The following is a 20,586-nucleotide window of genomic DNA, read 5'->3' on the forward strand; positions in this document are numbered from 1 at the left end:
GGACACCTGAAGGATTGATGTCCCACTGGTTACAAGAGAAACACCTACTGGTGAAAACACTAGGTCCTCTTCCACCAAATCTTCCTCTTCCATTTTCTCTTCTCCCTCTAAAACTACCTTTGTTCCTTGATTCTCCCTCATGTTCCTGAAACTGGTTTCTCCTTGGGTTTTAGGGTATGATCCTCTACCATTGAATGTACCTTTACCTTTGAAATTTATACCCCTTCCTCTATTATGGTGTTCTCCTCACCTCTTTTTCTTCTCCTCAATCCTAAGTGCCATTTGATAAGACTTATGCACTAATTGGGGATTAAACAAACTAAGTTCATCTTGAATGTTAAACTTAAGGCCATTCGTGTACCTTGCCATATTTTTTGTCTCACTCTCCGGTATCTTTGCTTTGAGTGTGATTCTATGCAACTCCTCGGTGTAGGCACTAACATCCAGATCTTTTTGCCTCAAATTTGGTAGTTTCTTATGTAGGATTATCTCATAATCCTCAGGAACAAATTGCTTCTTAACTTATGACACCATCCTCTTCCATGAAGTGATGGGGTTCTTACCTTCCACCATTCTTTCCCTTTGTAGGGCATTCCACCAACTAAGGACCAGGCCTTTCAATTTTGACTTAGCCACCTTTACTCTTTGGTTATCCTTCACCTCTTCATATTCAAAATAGTTTTCTAAGGCCTCAATCCAGTCCATGCACTCCTCTAGATTCATCTTCCCTTGAAACATAGATAATTCTACATTAGTGTCTCTTCCACCTACTTTCTTAAGGGCTTCAATGAATTGCCTTTGATTTACCAATACAGTTGGTTCCTCTCCTTGTTGTTGTTGTTGTTCTTCTTCTTTCGAGTATGAGCCAAATTCCTTCCCAGGTTGATCCTTCTTCAACTTTTCTATTTTTGCTTCCATCCTTTTGTTCTTGGCTACTTTCTCCCTCACTATCCTAGCCAATTCCACATTGGTGACTCTAGAGGTTATCTCTTCTTCACCTTGTCCCTATGTTCTATCTCCCATGATTCAAACTCTTCCTAAGTTCTTCTAGAGCTCTGATACCACCTGATGTAGAGGTCGACAGTAGTAGGGTGATAAACCCACCCACACACCTCTGGTCTTCTTTTTCTGGTTATGTTTCACACCTCAACTGTGAAATCAACTTTTCACCACTAATCAGGCTGACACACACTCATGCCCACTTCCTAAGACCTATCAAGACCTTCCACAATATTTATTTGAAACATAAGACAAGTATTGGTTTTTGCAGACTAGACAAGCCCACTAGTATCGGTTGACTGATACAGGTTTCACAATTTTACCGGTACAGGTTTCACAGGCTTACCATCATTGGTTTACCGATTAGTAGCCCTATTTCACTGTCTTTTGGTACTTTTATCCAAATAAAACCAAACAACACTTTAACTAAATTTAGGTTTCAGACACCCTTTTGGGACCACTATCAAATTCAATAAGATTGGATTTCCACCCTATTCCTGCACTCCTCAACACCTACTTGGTTACAGGCCTAATTGATTAGGTTAGACCAGTCTCAAAAAAGAGGTATGGAGAATGGGATCACAAGAAGGTTCCAAAATTTTGGGAAGTTTCTCCTATGCTCAAACACTTAGTTTCAACACTTCAACTCATCATTTCATCATTGTTCATTATCTACTCAAAGAAACTCTTCTAATGTAATATAAACCCTCAACTGGTTTAGACTAGGTCTTGGTGGTACTGTACCAACCAACTCCTTTGACCTCGCCCCTCTAGAATCTCAAAATACACATCCCTAACTAGAATTCTACCCATGGCCATCGTATCCTAATGAGTAGACTACAAGTTAGGACCTTAGTTGCATTATAACCCTTGAAAATGGAGTGTTTCAACCTACAGAAAATAAATGTTTTAACTTCCACTAAAATTTACTTCGAGAGGTCAGACCTGGTGCATTAGAAGGGTGTTCTAGAGTTACTCCTAACTAGATCAAAACTTCATCAGAAATTCTCACACTCTATATGAATTGTACGGAAAAATCTCTGTATGGCGAAATCAAATTTGTTTTATTTAATTTCTCCACCAAACTTTACAAAACCTTTGACCCACCTTCCTATGGTTGTCCACATATACATAAAAATCTTCCAACATCCATAACCAACTTTTTAATAGTTAGGACCGTTGGAGAAGTAGTTGTCATCCTACCAGTAACTTTGAAAAGTAGCTTGACAACAAATGTGAGATTTTGCAATTTTGCAATTTAGAACAACACCAGTTATTAACTACCTAGACCTCATGGAAACACAACCAAGGTCATTATTTACTCCAACACCTAAGACAACATCTTAGACATACTAACTTAAAAAAAATCCAAATTCCAAGCCTTCATGGTCTAATAGACCTCTAGGTTTATATGCTCACCTAAGACAATATTGACCATATAAAATAGGCATTCAGTAACATTAAGGTTGATGATTCATCGAACCCATAATTACAACATAAATTAACCTATAGACAACACCATGTGCTTGAAAATTAGCTATGAAATGAAATGTTCTCTGCACCACTTTTGTGATGAGGAGTGCGCTCTAGGTTGTTGGCCTTCCTGCATGTGTAGACCCCTCTTATTGTAATCACACACTTACTGCAAAAGGATTATCTAACTTTGGGTAGGCCTCCCACCATGGTTTTTCCCTTTACCGCATTTTCCACATACAAATTTTGGTGTTATATTTTGTGGATGGTTGGTAAATATTCTATGGTTTATATTTGTGCTTAACTATTATATCTGCTATTCTAGTAATAAGATTTTAATCCTTAAAGGTCTATAATCTGTTGACAACTAATTCACCCCCCCTCTTAGTTGTCCTCCGATTATCTGAGCTATCTAACAATATGATCTTTTGATCATTTTATGCAATGTACAATGAATATGAAAGTAATGATTTGCAATGAATATGAAAGTGATTATGCACCTTAGTGGAACTATAACTAATGCATCTGATAGATGCAATATTAACAGTTAATATTATGTAATATTGGTTGTAAGCCATCTTACAGCAATGGGCCAATATATTTTAAACAGTGAGTTCATTCGATAGTGAGCAACCCTATATTACTATAACTCGTTACATAATTTTCAAGCTAATCCTCTTCATGGTTTTCCCATCTTGGGTTTCCACATATAAATTTGTGTTATGTGGTCTATTGTTTTTTCTTACTATTATTTTTTAATTCTATAACTAAGTTATGTTATGTGGATGGTTGTTCAAATTTTTTAATAAATTCAAGAGAATATTGATTCGTCCCTCCCCTCTCAATATTCCAGATTTTCAACAATGTGGTGTTTATGAGAACCAACAGACTTGAGACACTAGTTCAAAATACAAATATTTGAGTACCAACTTGGTAGGCAAGACAACAATCCTACAAGAATAAAAAGATATTTTTTGTGGACCTTCAAGGCTAGTAATATTTAATAAATTGAACTCAATCTAATCAAACTTCAAACCATCCCCAACACAACATACGATCTTTTCATAGTGTCTCACATTATTAGAACAAAACTCACATTAGATCACTCTAATATTCATATTGGAGCCATAATTACATAGCATTATACACTATATACTCACCTAAAATAGATCCTAAATATCTATATATATGAATTACATTTACAATTACACACATGGGTTGGACCGAAACATAGAAATAATATCCACAAGTCAACCAGTGAAACACTCTTCATCTAAATCTATCCAAACTTGTAATTAGTGATATCCAATAATCCAATAGACTACTCCAAAAGATATATCACACCATTAAATTCCCATTGTATCCTCCTCTTTTCCTAATGGTCATCCACATGCTACCTCTATTGAGCATACACCATAAGCCTCTACCATATCAAACTAGAACAACATCATGGTTAATTTACCAACACAATAATCTGTCTATCACTTCCAAATCTCTATCAAATGAACATGGATTATAGAAGCTTTGGAATATGATAAGACATTTATAGACATGTACTCTCCTTTCAAATTGAAGTGCATAACTCTCAAACATGAAGAAATGTTTATCACAATAAGTTACCAAAATAATCTCATTATCTAGGTAACTTACCTCAAACATTTTAGATAAGACTTTTTAATCATTTCCACTAACATGAATAGATGTAACATGATAAATTACAAACATTCCTTAATATAATCCATGACCATATCTAGTCACATATACAACCACAAGTCAAAATACTCTTATATGACATTATATTAATGCACATTCTTCAGTCTTTAAGATGCCATCAAAGCTAAAAATGACTAGCACACTTGGAAAACCTCTAACATAAAGAACCAAAACACCTTTGACATTGATTAAAACATATGTCCAACATGACTTAGTTTAGTCCTCCAACAAGAACCTCATGAAGATAGTCAAGAGGACAACATTATTGGCTGATAGAATTGCCCTCAAGAGGTCCAGGTGTTATACCTTTCATGTTAGTCTATGAGAAGGAAGAAAGGATTATATTATCACTAGAGTTACCCTCTTTTGATTAGCACATCAACTAAAAATTATAGAGAATGATTGTGTGAAAGTGAGGCTAGCTGAGATAATGGAGCTAGAGTAAATTAGAAATTAGGCTATGCATACAACTTGAGACTCATCACGGACATGTCAAGAAAAGTCTTAACAACAATGCTACTAGCAAGATTATTGGGGAAGGATATTCAATGCTCAATTAGGATTCAACATAGATCCAAATTAGGAAGAAAAACAAAGTTTGATACCATCTGGAGTGGTGTATATGCTATCACTAGGTGCAAGGAATCCAATTCATTTCATATTTCTAAGATAGTTGGTTAAGACATTCCAAGCCCTTTAAATTAGATCGATCTCAAACCTTTTTTAGGATGGTTTGTAGTTCATGTAAACACCAGTTAGTCATTGATTATTTTAAAGAAGTGTTGTTGCACTCTATATTCCCCTTAATGGAATGCATGTTCTAGTTTCCTACATTCCTCCAAGTTTAGGCATGCACAAGTTTGATGGGTCCTTAACAACTTAGTTCCTAATAGATGAACAACACAAATGGACACTAAGAGGCGGGGGGGGGGGGGGTGAATCAGTGTATTTCAAAAACTTTAAGTTCAATGTGAAAATTTTAAAGATGTAATGTAAACATAAACACACACACACAAAAGACCATAGCCCATAACACCAGATATATGAGGAAACCCCAATGTGTGAAAAACCTCGATGACAATAGCTGCTAGAGTCTACTGCTCCAATCCAGCCTCACAATCAATAATAGATTACAATAGAGTTTTATGGATACCAACCCCCTGAAATGTTGAGTACCAACTCAAGAAGAACCTACCCTTTCTCTAAGCACCCACTTAGAGATTAGAATGAATATTTATTCAATTTACAATTTATGTACCTTACTACAAATGACATTTTGTAGCACCCAACTGGTATCCCTTTTTGTATTTCTTTTCTATGCTCTCTGCACCTTTCTCTACTATGCTTTTCTTGTGGTGCTCTTTCTATCCCTGTTCAACTTCTTGCTAGCTCTAGTTGTCTCGGTCTTCTAATCTTTACTTCTGTCTATCTCTGATCTTTGATACTTCCAATACGTTGTCCACACTTTCAACAACATTACTTTCTTCAACACATCACCTCATACAATAATCGACTTGTGAAAAAAATCTTTATTTCCACCTCTACCTCTGTCTTCATAAACCAACTACCTTATTCCAATCATATTTACTTCTCTACTCAATCAACTCTGTACTAGAGAATGTTTTTCTCTCCAAATATACTTTTAAACATAATTACTTATAAATCTTTGGGATTTGCAGATTAGATTTTTAATTGAATCAACCACCTATATTAAATGACTCTTCTTTGTTTTCCTTGATATTCTTTGTACTGGGTTGTTGTTTTTAGCATGATAAATCTACCTCACAAATTTGGTTCTGCTACTATCGATCACCTCGAGCCCTACAAAGATCTCCACTTGGTCCACCATTAATCAATTCTTCATCCTTGGTCAAGCTACCCAGAAAAGATGGACAACTACCTCCATCAGATTCACTAACTCGACAAATATAATTTGTTTTGTCCACCCAGGAGCCACATGTCTTCAAATTCTTCCTCCAGATCAGATGGACAAGGTTAGTCATCAGCCATGTAAGAATCTATAATAATCTTCATGCACAGGTATCATCAAATTGATCTCCAAGTCACCTGATCAACCATAGTCAACTGCCACTTGGACCTCCGAGACTATTGGCTTGCAGATATGGCCACAAAGTTGATCACAATCTTCAATTATATCGGCAAAATACCCTTTCATCACTTCGATGGGTGTTCTCTGATTTTCTCCGTACACACCACATCATCGGGTTAGACTTGGTTAAAGATTCTGTGGACTATCAAGCTTCTTCATGCATGTTCTACCCACATAGGATAAGCTTATGTTATTCTCAAGAACCCTTCTTCTTTCTTTTCTAGCCCGCACTATATTAGCAAGGTATCTCAACTCACGTGGGATAAGGATTGTCCCCATTTTGTCTTCACTTGTTCTTATCTCGTGCTACATTCCTTTACCCTTTTTCACCTCACGGGATAACCTTTCTTCATGCTAGAAAAGAATTCTTCCTTGTCCTGCATTGCTTATGTTTCATTTCTCTTTTGATGCAGGATAAGCTTTGTCTTTCCTTGATAAGCATCTTCTTAACCCACAACCCTTTCCTCATCCCTATGGAGACACATGGGACAAGGAAGCCTTTCCTCTTTCTTTATACTCTTATCCCGCAACACTTTTCTTGTTGTTGTAAACCCTCATGGGATAAGGGTTCCCTTAGTGTTCTTTTCTTTACTTTGTTATCCCACGTGAACCTTGTGTAACCTCTCTCTTCCCGCAGGATAAGGGAATCTCTCTTTTGTCCTTCCTTTTTCTTATCATTATTGGTCACTCTTGACAATGCGAGATAACATCATGCCTTAATTTTCTTTGTTTATTGTTATCCCACAAGGTTTCTTACATGAAAATATCATGCCATGGGATAAGCCGAGCAATATAATCTGTGTGTTATTGACATCTCCATCATACATTAGCGACTAGCTAGCAAAGGTTTTACCTTAGGTGTTTCCTGTTGTGGGATAGCGGGTTCTATCATGCTATTGACATCATCTGCCATAATGTAGTGTTACCCCTCATGGTCACTTATCTTCAAGTGTTCATGTTGCGGGATAACAGGGTCCACATAACCATCATGTTATTGACATCTTGATAGACCAACATGACTAACCCGACATGTTATTGACATCTACAGACACATTTTGTGGCTTTGTAGATAGTGATAACCTACGTGTTATTGACAACTGCGACTGATATTCCCTGTAACTACATGCAATAATTTGCGTGTTATTGATAATTGCAGCTAACTTTTTTCTAGGTCAAACAAGATTTTACAATAAGTTTTTAACATAAGTGCCCATGTCTTCCTTGTCCATTTTCATTCCCCAATGTAATGCTTCATGCAATCATCTTGTATCTCCTTGTGCATGTAAAATAGTCTATTATACGATGTTGGTACAACACTTTTGCCAACCTATCAATTTGAATTCTCCACTACATCTTGTCTGATCTGTCTACTACATCTTCTCAATTGTTGACATCAATGACAATAATGTTAATAATATCCCCCTTTGGCATTGGTGTCAACACACTTGCAAAAACATTCACTGAGCATTTCTCTGACCATTTCCCCCCTTTGACAATAATGACAAAGGGTGTTGCTACCAACCATCAACTATGCAATAATCATGACACATCTACAATATATTAAAAATTTCTCCCCAAGAATCATGACACATCTACAACATGTAGCTAGATGAACCATTATTACAATATAAAAAGAAGTGCCAATACTACTTACAAAAATTCAGATCTCCCCCTAAGACTGTACATGAGGTTCAAGGATGAAAGAATAGGAAAATAGTATGCTCCCCCTGAACCATAGACCTCAATAATACATTTGCAGAAGGAGGGTGAGACAATACCCAGCTTGTATCTTAGATACTCAAAAGTGTCATTTGGAAGAGGCTTTGTAAAAATGTTTGCAACTTGCTCACTTGTGGGAACATATTCAACCTTTACCTCCTCTGCAACCTTCTCTCTAAGAAAATTATATTTGATTGCAATATTCTTTGTCCTTGAGTGATGATAGGTTTTTTTGATATATTTATTGCACTTGAGTTGTCACACATGATGGGAATAGGATCCAAAAACTCTACGTGAGTGTCCTTGAGAGTTTGTTTCATACACAAAACCTGTGAGCAACATGTGGCAGTAGCAATATACTCTACTTCAATAGTTGATAGTGAAATAGAGTCTTGCTTCTTGCTATGCCATGATATTAATCTGTCTCCAAGGATGAAAGCTCCACCACTGGTGCTCTTCCTATCATCTACACATCTTACCCAATCTACATTAGTATAGGCCTGCAAAATGAAATCTCCTTTCTTTGTATACCATAGGCCTTGCATATACTTGAATATTCTTCTCACTGCATTAACATGAGATTTCTTAGGGGTTGCTTGAAATCTTGCAACCATACATACAACTTGAACTATATTAGGCCTTGATGATGTAAGATACAACAAATTTCCAATCATGGATCTATACAAGGTTTGATCAACACTAGGTGACTCATCATCTTTACTCAACTTGCATCATGTTAGCATGGGGGTACTAACCGGTTTATTGTCCTCCATTTGAAATTTCTTTAACATGTCCTTGACATACTTGGTTTGAGAGATGAATATTTGATTATTTTGCTATTATATTTGCAAACCAAGAAAATATGACAACTCTCCAAGCATGGACATTTCAAACTTTGACTACATCTAATCAGTAAATTCTTTGCATACAACATCTTTGTTACCTCCAAAGATGATGTCATCTACATATACCACTACTATGATCCCGTGGTCTCCATCTACCTTGATATATAAATTGTTGTCAATATTTACTTATCTGAAACCTTGCTGATGAAGATACTTATCTAGCCTAGAATGCCATGCTCTAGGTTCCTTCTTTAGACCATATAATGATTTTTTCAATCTGCAAACAAAGTTCTCATCTTCATGCAACTAAAAACCTTTAGGTTTCTTAATATAAACCTTTTCTTCAAGATTCCCTTTCAAGAATGTATATTTGACATCCATTTGATATACTTTGTATCCTTTATATGCTGATAATGCCAAGAACATTTTTATAGTTTCAAGTCTTGCAACTGGTGCAAATATTTCTTCAAAATCTATGCCCTCTACTTGAGCATATCCCTTGCATACTAGCCTTGCCTTGTTCATTATTACCTTGTCTTCTTCATTCATCTTGTTTGTATAGACCCATTTAGTCCAAATGATATTTTTGTTAGTTGGTCTAGGAACCAATTCCTATGTTTTGTTCATTTCAATCTGTTACAACTTCTCTTCCATTGCCTTCATCCACTCTTCACTTTTTCTAGCTTCATCAAATGTTTTGGTTTCCATCTCTATCATAAGGTAGAAATCTACTTGATTAGTGTTCCTAGCTTTCCTTCTAGTTTGCACACCATCATTTTTTTTTTCCAATAATTTGATACTCAGGGTAATTCTTTTGCACATATTTGTTAGGGCCTTTTCTAGATGCTTCTCTTTCATGTTCACTCTCAGATTGATCTTCATCTTCAACATGTGGCTCTTCCATACGATTTATTATGCTCTGTTTTCCTATATGTAGATCTTCATTCACTCTTACATGTACACTCTCAATCACCTTCTTTAGCCTCTTGTTGAAACATTTATAGGCCTTGTGAGATGAGTATGATAAACTTATAAGGAACTGAGAGGGGGGTGAATCAGTGCAAGAAAAAACCTTAAGAATTTGATTACACCTCTTAACAATTTTAAAATCAATAGGAATGCAAGGAAAATAATCACATAAGAAAATACTACATAAAACATGCCAACCATAACACAATGATTTATACGTGGAAACCCAAAAGGGAAAAAACCACGGTGGGAGTTAGTACCCACAAGATTTACTATCTGTAGAATAGAAACATCTGACCAGTTAAGGTCTTACAAATATGCCCTGTTAGGAGTAGATCCTATAAGAAGCCACCCGATGAAGGTATTTTCTATGATGAGCCCTGTTATTATCTTTTCCCTATTAGGAGCAACCTCGCAAGAGGATTTAAACTCAGATGTTGAGATACCCTATTAGGGGATTTACAGATTAAGGCCTGTCAGGACCTAGTCGGTTAAGGGATTTTGTTGTTGTAACTGTTAGGATAACAATAGTTCAATGGTCTTCATATAACACTTTTTTGTCTAATAAGATTCACTGCAGTTCCTCCAAAACTTCAACAACACATCAATACAGAGCTTCATTAAACATTGTATAATCAAAATCTCAATATTCATCGTCAATCTCATACATGCATTCATAACTCATCACACTTTTTATAGACATCAACTTAGTCAGCTCATAATCTTGGAATGATCTCCTAGGTTCAATGATTCTAGACAAACTAACATTACACACTGAACTTATGTTGGCCACCGACATAACAAACCAAAAATAAAACAAAATTGTACCAGTTTACCGATCTTAGTGACTTTATCACTACTGATTAAGTGTTCTTCTAGATAGCCTTCTCTATATATCAAATCTCAATCATCATGTTGAATCTGCTAATGTGGTCAAGAATATAACACCAAATACCTATCTCCATCACACTTGTAAAGCCACATCATCCAACTCTTCATCAATCACCTGTACCAGTTGCTTGAATGCAACTCTGTTCCAGTTAACCGGTTGAGGACCTATTTGCCAGTTCACTAAAAAATTGTCTTCTCTACTGGTTAAGCTTTACCGGTTGGCTTACAAGACTTATGTGATTATAAAAACATAGTTTCCATCAATGAAAATATAAAACAAGTCATCAATCAACTCTTTACACCAAAATATCAACATCAAGCCAACAATCTCCCCCTTTGGCATTGATGGCAACACTTAGGAAAAAAATTGTTTAAGTGTGCAATAAAATAATTGACTTTAATCATGACACATACTCCCCCTTAGCAATTACATGCTTTTACAAAAATTTAAACCATTACAAGACTCATATTGCTACTCCCCATTACGATTACAACAAAATTTTGACTGAATTTGACTGACTCTTTTCAACAACTGCTCCCCCTTTGACAACAATGACAAAGGAAAGTAAATACATCAAAAGATAAATACAATTACATCAAAATTGCATAGCATATATAGATATAAGAGTTCAAAAATGTTTTTACAATGCAATTTTAGAAAAAGCATCACTAAAATGAGATTTCAACTGCTTCAGATCATTATGCCAGGTCTCCAAAATAGTGTCGGTTATCTCCACATGTGTCTTGATCTACGGGCAGAAAACTCATCCATGACATCTATAGTGCTCATCTTTGGGGTAGCAAGAATAGCTTCTGACTCTTTATACCCTCTCTGCAAGATCTCACTTTCAGTATCAACTGTGTTTTTAGTTCCTGCAGGGATGTTGTTCTCTTTACCTGTTTAGTTTCATAAGCTTTCAACTTATGTTTAACTTCTACAATGTACTGTCCATAGTATATTACAGAATCATTCAGGGGCTTAAATGAATCACTTATAATTTTAAGTTATTTTTCTACATCCTACTTCTTTACCAAATCATCACAAAATAAAGAAAATTTTGCAACAGTAGAAAGGATCTTACCACCAGTCTCGAATGCTTCCATCTAGTGGTCCTTGTTAACAGTCAAAACAACTTTAGCTTTATCAATATCTTTCATTAACTGCTATGTCCTTCACTTCTTATACTCCTTTTCTACACAAACATATGTCGCATTCTTAAATGTTTTCATCTGTTCACTAGCATCATTAACCAATTGACCTAGCTTATCAATTAGTATGGAAAAAGTGTCTTTATCAGTCTCCAATAATAAGCTTGAAAAAAATTCAACTGCATGTTTGATTGTCTCAGCTTCTTTCTATTGTTCCTTCATTCTCTTCTTATTTTCTCTAGATTGCATTGTAGTGGTAATCTCCATTAATTATATAGAACTTAGCATATCCATATTAATGGGTCCTTGTATGCTTAATGCATCATCATCCTCATCATCATCTATTTTCTTCTTAGAAGTTAAGGATAGAGGTGTCACTTTAGGTTCAAATTTCTTTGTTTCCTTCTCTTCTTCCTCTGTATTCTCTTTAGGTCTATCCTCTATCATTTATTCTTTCTTTTCTTCTTCCTTATTCTTTTCACTGTCATTTACCGGTGGTGGAATAGTCTATGTATGTGTTGATGTCTCTTCAGATCTCTTGTCTTCTCCAACTTTCTTCACTTCCTGTCCCTGTTGTTGTTCAGACATTTGCACTTCATCAACCTGCATATTTACACTATTAGTTGCATCAACATCATTAGTACCAGTGTCATCATCAGTAATGACAATTGTCTGTATCTATGTATTGACCGGTTGATCATCTACTGGTTGGTCTCCCATAACAATCTCATCAGGTGTAAAATCATTGATATCAAAATTGTCTAGAATATCTTTTTGTATGATAGGAATTGTGGAAATCATCAAAGCAAATCAATATTAATCTAGCTCAATCACGAAAGCTCAAATGCAATGATCAATCCTAAACACACTCAATAAAGACATGAAAACAAGACATTCAAGATTGAAAACTAAGCAAACCAAATGCAGACTTGAATATCTCCTTCATGTGACTCCATTGTCCTTCTTTCTCCTTCAAATAGCTTTGTTGTGGATCTCACCTACTAGTGCATGAGCATGATGTGAAAGCAAGTAGACAAGATGATAGCGCAAGAATACTCGAAGCGTGATTGATTCGACCAGGTAGGGATTCAAAAAAGTGATTAATTGGGATTGAAGAAATTCATCCAATTTATAGACAAATTGGAGAAAAGACACAATTAGCATGAATTAGATTTGAATGGAAATTGCAAATCAAGAATGTCAATTATGACAAATTTGCACTTTCTATGCAAGATTGATTGATTGATAAATTATGACAAAATTATGACAAATTTCTATGTCAAAATTGATTGATTGTCAATTATGACAAATTATGACAAATTGAAATGTCATTCCCATGAAATTAGGAGAAAAATTAGAAAAATAAAAAATTAGATGAATTAGAAATTAGGAAATTAGAAAATTGGAAAATTAGGAATTAAGTGAATTAATTAACAATTTTTCATTTATTAATTAACTCACAAAGAGGGAAGAATTAGTTAGCCAATTAAATAAACATTTAATTGTGACAAGAAGACTTAGGATAAATAAATAAATTATTTAACCTAGAGGGAAAATGCCAAACAAGATTAAATGAATAAATCATAAAACCTTAGAAGATTAGGTCTTGACAAAAGATAATTGATGTAGATTTGATTTGATCATGATTCTGACTTGATAAATGATTTGATTGATAAACAATTGAGATTGGTTGACAAATTGACCAATATTGATAAAGAGACCAAATTGATATGTGCCAATTCATGAGGGACAATGACTAATTGATCCAAATTGACATGATTGAGAAGGATGACGATCGATGACAAATCGATCACAAAATTGACAAGATTGACAAGAGGACAAGGATCGATGACGAATCATGACTGAAAATTGCTATCGACAAGACCAAATTCGAAAGCGAGACAAATGAAGAAAGTAGAAGAAAGACTCGATGCTCGCAAATGATAAAGACCAAGTGCGAATCATAGGAGAAATGTTAATGCGATGCAAAAACCCTAAAATAAGGCAATGCGTCAATGTTAAAGTATGACTCTGCAAGCGTTGACCATTTTTAGACGTCTACATTTTGCCCCTCTTCGAGACAATGCGATTTTAAGTGTTGTTTCAAAGAACAATAATGAAAATGCCCCAGACAATAATAATGACATATGCATGCCCCCTCAAGGAATTGGCCGGAAAAATCCAGAAAAGAGGCCAAGTGATCGATAAGAATGACAGAAGATGATAGGTTCGAACGGACTACCAAGACTGATGGAAGAAATGTTAGTAAGAAGAAATTAGACAGAGGACAGTTAGAGATGAAGGAAAACTTGCTTTCACATATGCACATAAGTAGGTGAGAACCTTTGTTTGATATGGCAAAATGGATGCGGTGCAACATGGCAATGAAGGCCAGAGCTGAAATGCAACCCTTTTTGCAAAAGACAGACACATTGCAGACAAACAACAATCACAACAAAAAAGAAAGGGACCATGAACCATCCCAGTCACTCTAAATCACTCAGTGACATCATCAAGCAACATAGGAACATGATCGAAGATAAATCAATAAATAATAAGACTCGCTAATTCCAACAAGTCAAACAAACATCTTGATCTTCATTGTCAAAAGTTGAAAGTGTTGATAGGACGATCATGCTGTCTGGTTTCAGGGAATGCAGTACCCCATCTAAGACAGGACACAGTCTGGTTTGGAGTATGCCACACCCTATATAAGACCCATTATAATAGTGAAAAGGACAAATGATATTGATGTTGAGTGATTGATATGACAATTTTGATCAGTTTGAATGCATGGTTTGATTGAAAAGTTCATCTGTTAATGTGTGATTTTAGTAAAGCACAGTGTGTGATTGTGTGTCATTGGAGGTATGCTCAGTGATTTGTCTATGCACAAAGGGGATATATTTTTTGCAAAATGCTTGTTTTTGGATTTTAATGTTTTGAAAAAAAAATTTGTTCATGTTTTTCAGGATTTTATTTGACTTTTTAGGGATTTTTTTCAAGACATTATTTGATTTTTTGGAGTTTTTTTAGGACATTATTTGATTTTTTTGATTTTTGCCCCCAGTGTCTAGCAAGGCAAGGAATATGACAGGTGAATAAATAGGCTTTCTGAAATGTTGGTGGATAGAGGGAAGACAAAGGCCTTTTATTATGGAGACAATACAGATGCAATTTCCAAGGGCTATTGCATGATGGGACAAGAGACTGGATATGACAATGTAAAGCAGTGACATGGCATGAGGGACATGTCAAGAGGTTTTTGAAACCATGTTTAAATTTTGCGTCCTTATGTCAGATCAAGATCAAAGAATGAAAAAGAGTGTATGGATAGTGATAAGATATGGATAGGATAAGCAAGACCAAGAATGGATAAGGGACATGGACTGAAGGTCGGGATAGGATACAGGATAGTGGCAGAAAGTTGCAATAAGCTAGGGAATATGGATGAAAGGTTGTAATAAGCAAATGGATAAATGACCAAAAGCTATGATAGACTGAAAGCTGCAAACAAGATGCATGATGCTCAGGAAGATCATCAGCCTTGTCAAGATCAAAGGTGGAAAGGGAAACTGGACATGAGGGACAATAGGATATGAAGGGTAATGACATGGTATGATAGGATAATGAAGGGCAATAGGTAATGAAGGAGGAAACCTGCCTCCAAGTGTGGTGTGCAAGAAGTTCATAGATTACGCATGACACCTGTTTGCTAGGTTTTCATCATGGTACTTGCCCAAGGCGCCTGTTTGCCAGGTTTTCACCAGTGGACGGATTATTTTTGCTTTACTTTTTTTCTTTTTTCTCTTTTTTTTTTTCACTTTTTTTTTTTTGATTTTTTTTCTTTTTTCAATTTTTTTTTGTATTTTGACATTTTAGTCAAAAATGGACACATGGTAGGGGATGAAAGAAGGATTCAAACATCTTTTTGTTTGGATAGTAGTCTTGAAAAAAATGGACCATGACCTTTAAAAGCATGCTCAAAGACGTTGGTAGGATAAGGACATGGAAAATAAGATGAAACTAAGGCGAGGATTTATTCAAAGGATTGGATCAAAGGGATGGAAGGATGGAAAATATGCATTGATAATAGGTAGGGTATTGGAAGAATTGGGCTTCAGTGGATGGAAATGAAGGCAAGATCGACATTGGCACACACCTTGAGGGGTGATGGACTGATGGAGGAAAGACGTATTTTGGATATTGAGATTTTGACGAAGGAAAGGCTATGGATTTTGGGACATAAGGGCCCAAAATGGATAAAGAAGGTGATGGAGGAATAGACTTGGAATGTTTGGATGGAGGAATAGCATTGTAGATGCCAATTTTGGTGTTTCTTTAGGCTTTTATGCTTCAAGGAGCCGCTTAGGGATCCACATGGTTTTTGATTTTTCATGCTTTTGTGGTTCCTTGGAGTGCATTGCTTGCACAAGGAATTTAGGAACCCATATAGATTTTGACTTTTGTTTTTTAGCAATGGGCCTTTGTGACCTTTTGGATTTTTCCTTTTCTTTTTGGCTCATATTTTTCTTTTCTTTGACATGTTGATTAGATTGGACATGTTGATCCTTGAATACATGTGGATTTCTAGACTTATGACTTTTATACTTGGCATCCAAATTGCTTGGAGCGGGAAAGGAATGCATGGATGGATATGAATGAAATGGACTTCTTTTGGATGGATGAAATTTACTCAAGGATGTATGCCTTTGCTGACCTTGCATAGAGAATGAAGGAATATAAGGACCTAAGATGGATGGAAAGTATGATGGGGAAGGTGTATGCTTGGATTTTGAAGGGATGTTGGATTTAGCAGGGGTACCCACGTCTTGAGGAATTTCACTGAGGCCATGACCCTTAATATTTTCTTTAACATGAAGGGATTCTTGCTTATGAAGATCTACTCCTTTGCCTTTATGAATATCTTGACTTGTAGGATACTCTTTTCTTTGGGAAGAAGACGCGAGTCCATTATGAGGTGGATATGATATGAGAGAAATAATGAGATCTTGAAGTGGATCGGATTTCACCAAAGTGGAAGAACCCATTGTGCATGTCGAGGGTTCATGAACATCTTGCACTGACATGTTCGAATCATGAGGGGGATTAGGATGGTGAGGGGGACTAGGATTGTGTTGTGGACATGGTTCAATGATAGGCTCTTCAAGAGATGGAATGGGAGGAATAATGGGATCATCACAAGAAATACGATCTTGGAGCGTATATGGAGCATTAAGACAAGGAGATGGAGGAACAAGTGGATCTTGTGGAGGATCTGAAGGAATGATAGGGTCTTCTGTTGGAAATGAATTTGGAAGAATACTTTGATCTTGACAAGGAGGAAGATCATTGGATTCCTCTTTAAAGGTGCTTTGCTCTTGACTTTTAATGGAATCATCGGAAAGGATGGAAGGGATATCTGGAATGTCCATGGGATTTGAAAGGACATTTCTTTCATGAAATGGAATGGGATCATTTGGGATTGGATGGACTGGGATATCTTGATCTTGCTTAGGGAATGGAGTGTCAATGGGATTTGAAAGGACATTGTGTTCTTGGATAGAATTGACAGGAATAAGTGAATCATTGCGAGTGTCTGGGGAAATGGGATCCTGGTCAACAATTGGATGGGATGATAAGGTTTCAGGATCTTGATCTTGATTTTCTTTAGGACTCATTTCTTCATGCTCTAAATTATCCTCTTGACATGGGGTTAGACTTTGGATATGAATGGGGGATTTTGACAAGGGATTAATGCTTTGGCATGAAGGGGATGCACTTTGAACATTTATGATGGATTATGACAAGGAATCAATGCTTGAACATGAGGAAGAGGGACTTCGAATGGGGTCCTCTAAAACAGGTAATGGCAATAAAGTGCATGGTGGCATTGGGTCTTGTATTTCTGAAACATGACAAGGATGTGCATCATGAATTGGATTATCGTGGCAATCAATTATGGATAGCCCTTGGGTAATTTCATCCTTGGGTGTATTGTTTGATGAGGACAATATGGAAGGTTCTTGTGAAACTTCTAGAGGTGTAGGGATAGATGCCATTGGAGAGTCAATTTGTTTGTGAGGGGATGAGGCATTGCTAGACATAAGTGTATTATTTTGATCTTCCTCAAAGAACTCACTTGGTAATTTTCTTAAGATCATTGCAATAAAGCCACCTTTCTTTCGAGGTTTTGACATAGTTGTATCTGGAATTTGAACTTGTTTGGCAAGGAGTTGGTTCTGATCTAATGTCATGTTTTGATATTGGACTTGGTTCAATTGTTCTGACATGTTTGAAACTTGGGTTGGTGTGTGCTGCAACCTTTGTTTTTGAATGTTTGGTTGTGGTTGTTGACATTGATATTCCACCATTGGTTGAACTATTTGTTGACATTGTATAGTTGGTTGGACATATTGTTGAAATTGGACCATTGGTTGTATATGTTGAACAATTGGTTGAACCATTGGTTGTATTGGTTGAAAATCTGATTGATAGTAAACACCTTCTTGTTCTTGTTGTGGAGGCACATAATGTTGAAATTGATGTTGTCTCTTTTCTTGAAATTGTTTCATCATCTCTATTTGGGAGAGGAGAGCTGGTATGTCTGATCATTCAAGAAGAGATCTTACATCAATTGGCTCAATCTTTGGACTTCGACCTGGAAATTTTTGAAACATTTTGGACATTTGTGATCTATTCTTCTGAATGGTTTTCACTCTTTGTTCCAATATCTCCTCTTCTTGAGCTAGTTTCTCCTCTAATTTTTGTATTTGGACATTTACATCATCATGATAAGTTTGATCCAAGTTATGAGACATGTAGAGATTGGATTGACATGATTGATTTCTCAATTGTGATGATGTGGCTTCGTAAGAAGGTTGAGACCTCATTTCAACAAACATGTCACTATGAAATGCAACTAATGGGATTGACAAATGCAACCTAAAAGGATGACAATGCAAATTAATGTTTTTGTTGTTTTTCAAGATTTTGACAAACTTATGAATGCAATTCTAAAAATGAGACCCTTAGGAAATTGAAATGATGTCTAGACCTTAAAGGACAAAATGACCATGTCTCCCCTATATGCTTGGATACTAAGCTAGGTTTGACCAAATGACAATAATGACAAAAAGAGAAAAGGTTTGATAAGGTCTAGACTTCCTAACAATAACTTAGGGTTTTATCAAAGATTTGGATTACTCGAGTATGACAAAACCTAGTTTTGACACTATATGCAAAGGGACAATTACTATGCTAATGACCCTAATATGATATGATAATGACCTAAGCTTAATGAAGAGACCTAGGGTATGCAAATGCAAATGTATGACAATGTCAACCTAAGGCAAAACCTAAGGTTGAATTATGAAATGGTATTACTCTAATGCAAGAGGACACATGCAAATGGATGACCCTTATTGATATGCAAAGGAGTATGACCTAGGTGAAACCTAACCTTGGTAGTTGACAATGACTTTGCAAAATGCAAACCTAAGATGAACCTAGACCTAAGTGACATGAATGTTGAGACAATATTTTGAACAATGTTTGACAACCATGTTTGAAGGTGTTTTGAACTTTGTTGGATGAAATGTTCGTGTTTAACCTTGTTTTGCATCAATTTTGTCTTGTTTTTGAAATGAGATGCAATTCAACTTTTGACAAGCAAAGAAGACAAGATATTTCAACTTAGACTCAAGACAACCATGCTCATTCACACATTTCTTATGGTAGGCAAGGACATTAGGTACTTGAGAGGTAGACTCGTTATGGGATTCAAGAGAATACATAGATGCTTGACCCCATGGGCTCCCCTCCACGACACTCACTTCTCAGGGAATCCAAGCATCAATCCCCACGAAAATCTCCCCATGGCAAACTTAGTATCTCTTCCAAGTATTCGAACTTGTCCTTCTCAAGCAACTAGAAGGATTTTTGGCTTCTAAATACAAGGTGTTTAGTCAGGATTTCTGTTAAGCATTAGTCCTTGGTGTCACGCAAGCGTGATTGAGACATTAAGCCCACCAAGATACCAAACAAATGTAGTCGTGGAAGCACGATTTAGACCGTGAGGTCCTACTTAGATGTTGATATGAGAAAGAGTTCAAGGGTCATCACTTCCCAAGTAACTGCAATTCCCACGTAACCCTTCCTTCAAAGCTTTCGCTCATCAGGTATTTATTTATAGTGAGTTAGAATGCCAAGGTATTCTATCCGTACTCACTTTGGGTCATTCCCTTCTCACGATTGTCACTTGCTTGCAAAAGCAAATGGTCGGGAAGGCAGGCCCTCTAAAGGTGACACACAATCAAAAACATGAGCATGGTATCGAAGATCTGGATTTCTGATCACCCTAAGAAGGATGAGAGCATACTCTCCTACTCCAATGTCAAACTCAACAATCAAAGCAAACATGCATTCATTCCATCCTATTTAGAAATCATACTAGGTGCCTAAATATTAATTACAAACACAAAGTTTAGTTGTAGTCCAAGGCAACCTGCAAAACCCAAGTCAGAAGTTTGATATGTTTAGTCTTTGACTATCGAACCTGCATAAAACATGTTAGTAGTTTCATTTTTTGTCTTTTTCATTCTTATACCAAGGTGCTGCACAGAGAATAAATACCAAAAAAACCAAAAAAGCAAAAACAAAATGCAAAACAAAACAATTTGTAAGTAAAAAAACACTACTTTTTATCTCTATTTTTGG

Source organism: Cryptomeria japonica, chromosome 9 (assembly GCF_030272615.1).
Source record: "Cryptomeria japonica chromosome 9, Sugi_1.0, whole genome shotgun sequence".
Lineage (NCBI taxonomy): Eukaryota > Viridiplantae > Streptophyta > Pinopsida > Cupressales > Cupressaceae > Cryptomeria > Cryptomeria japonica.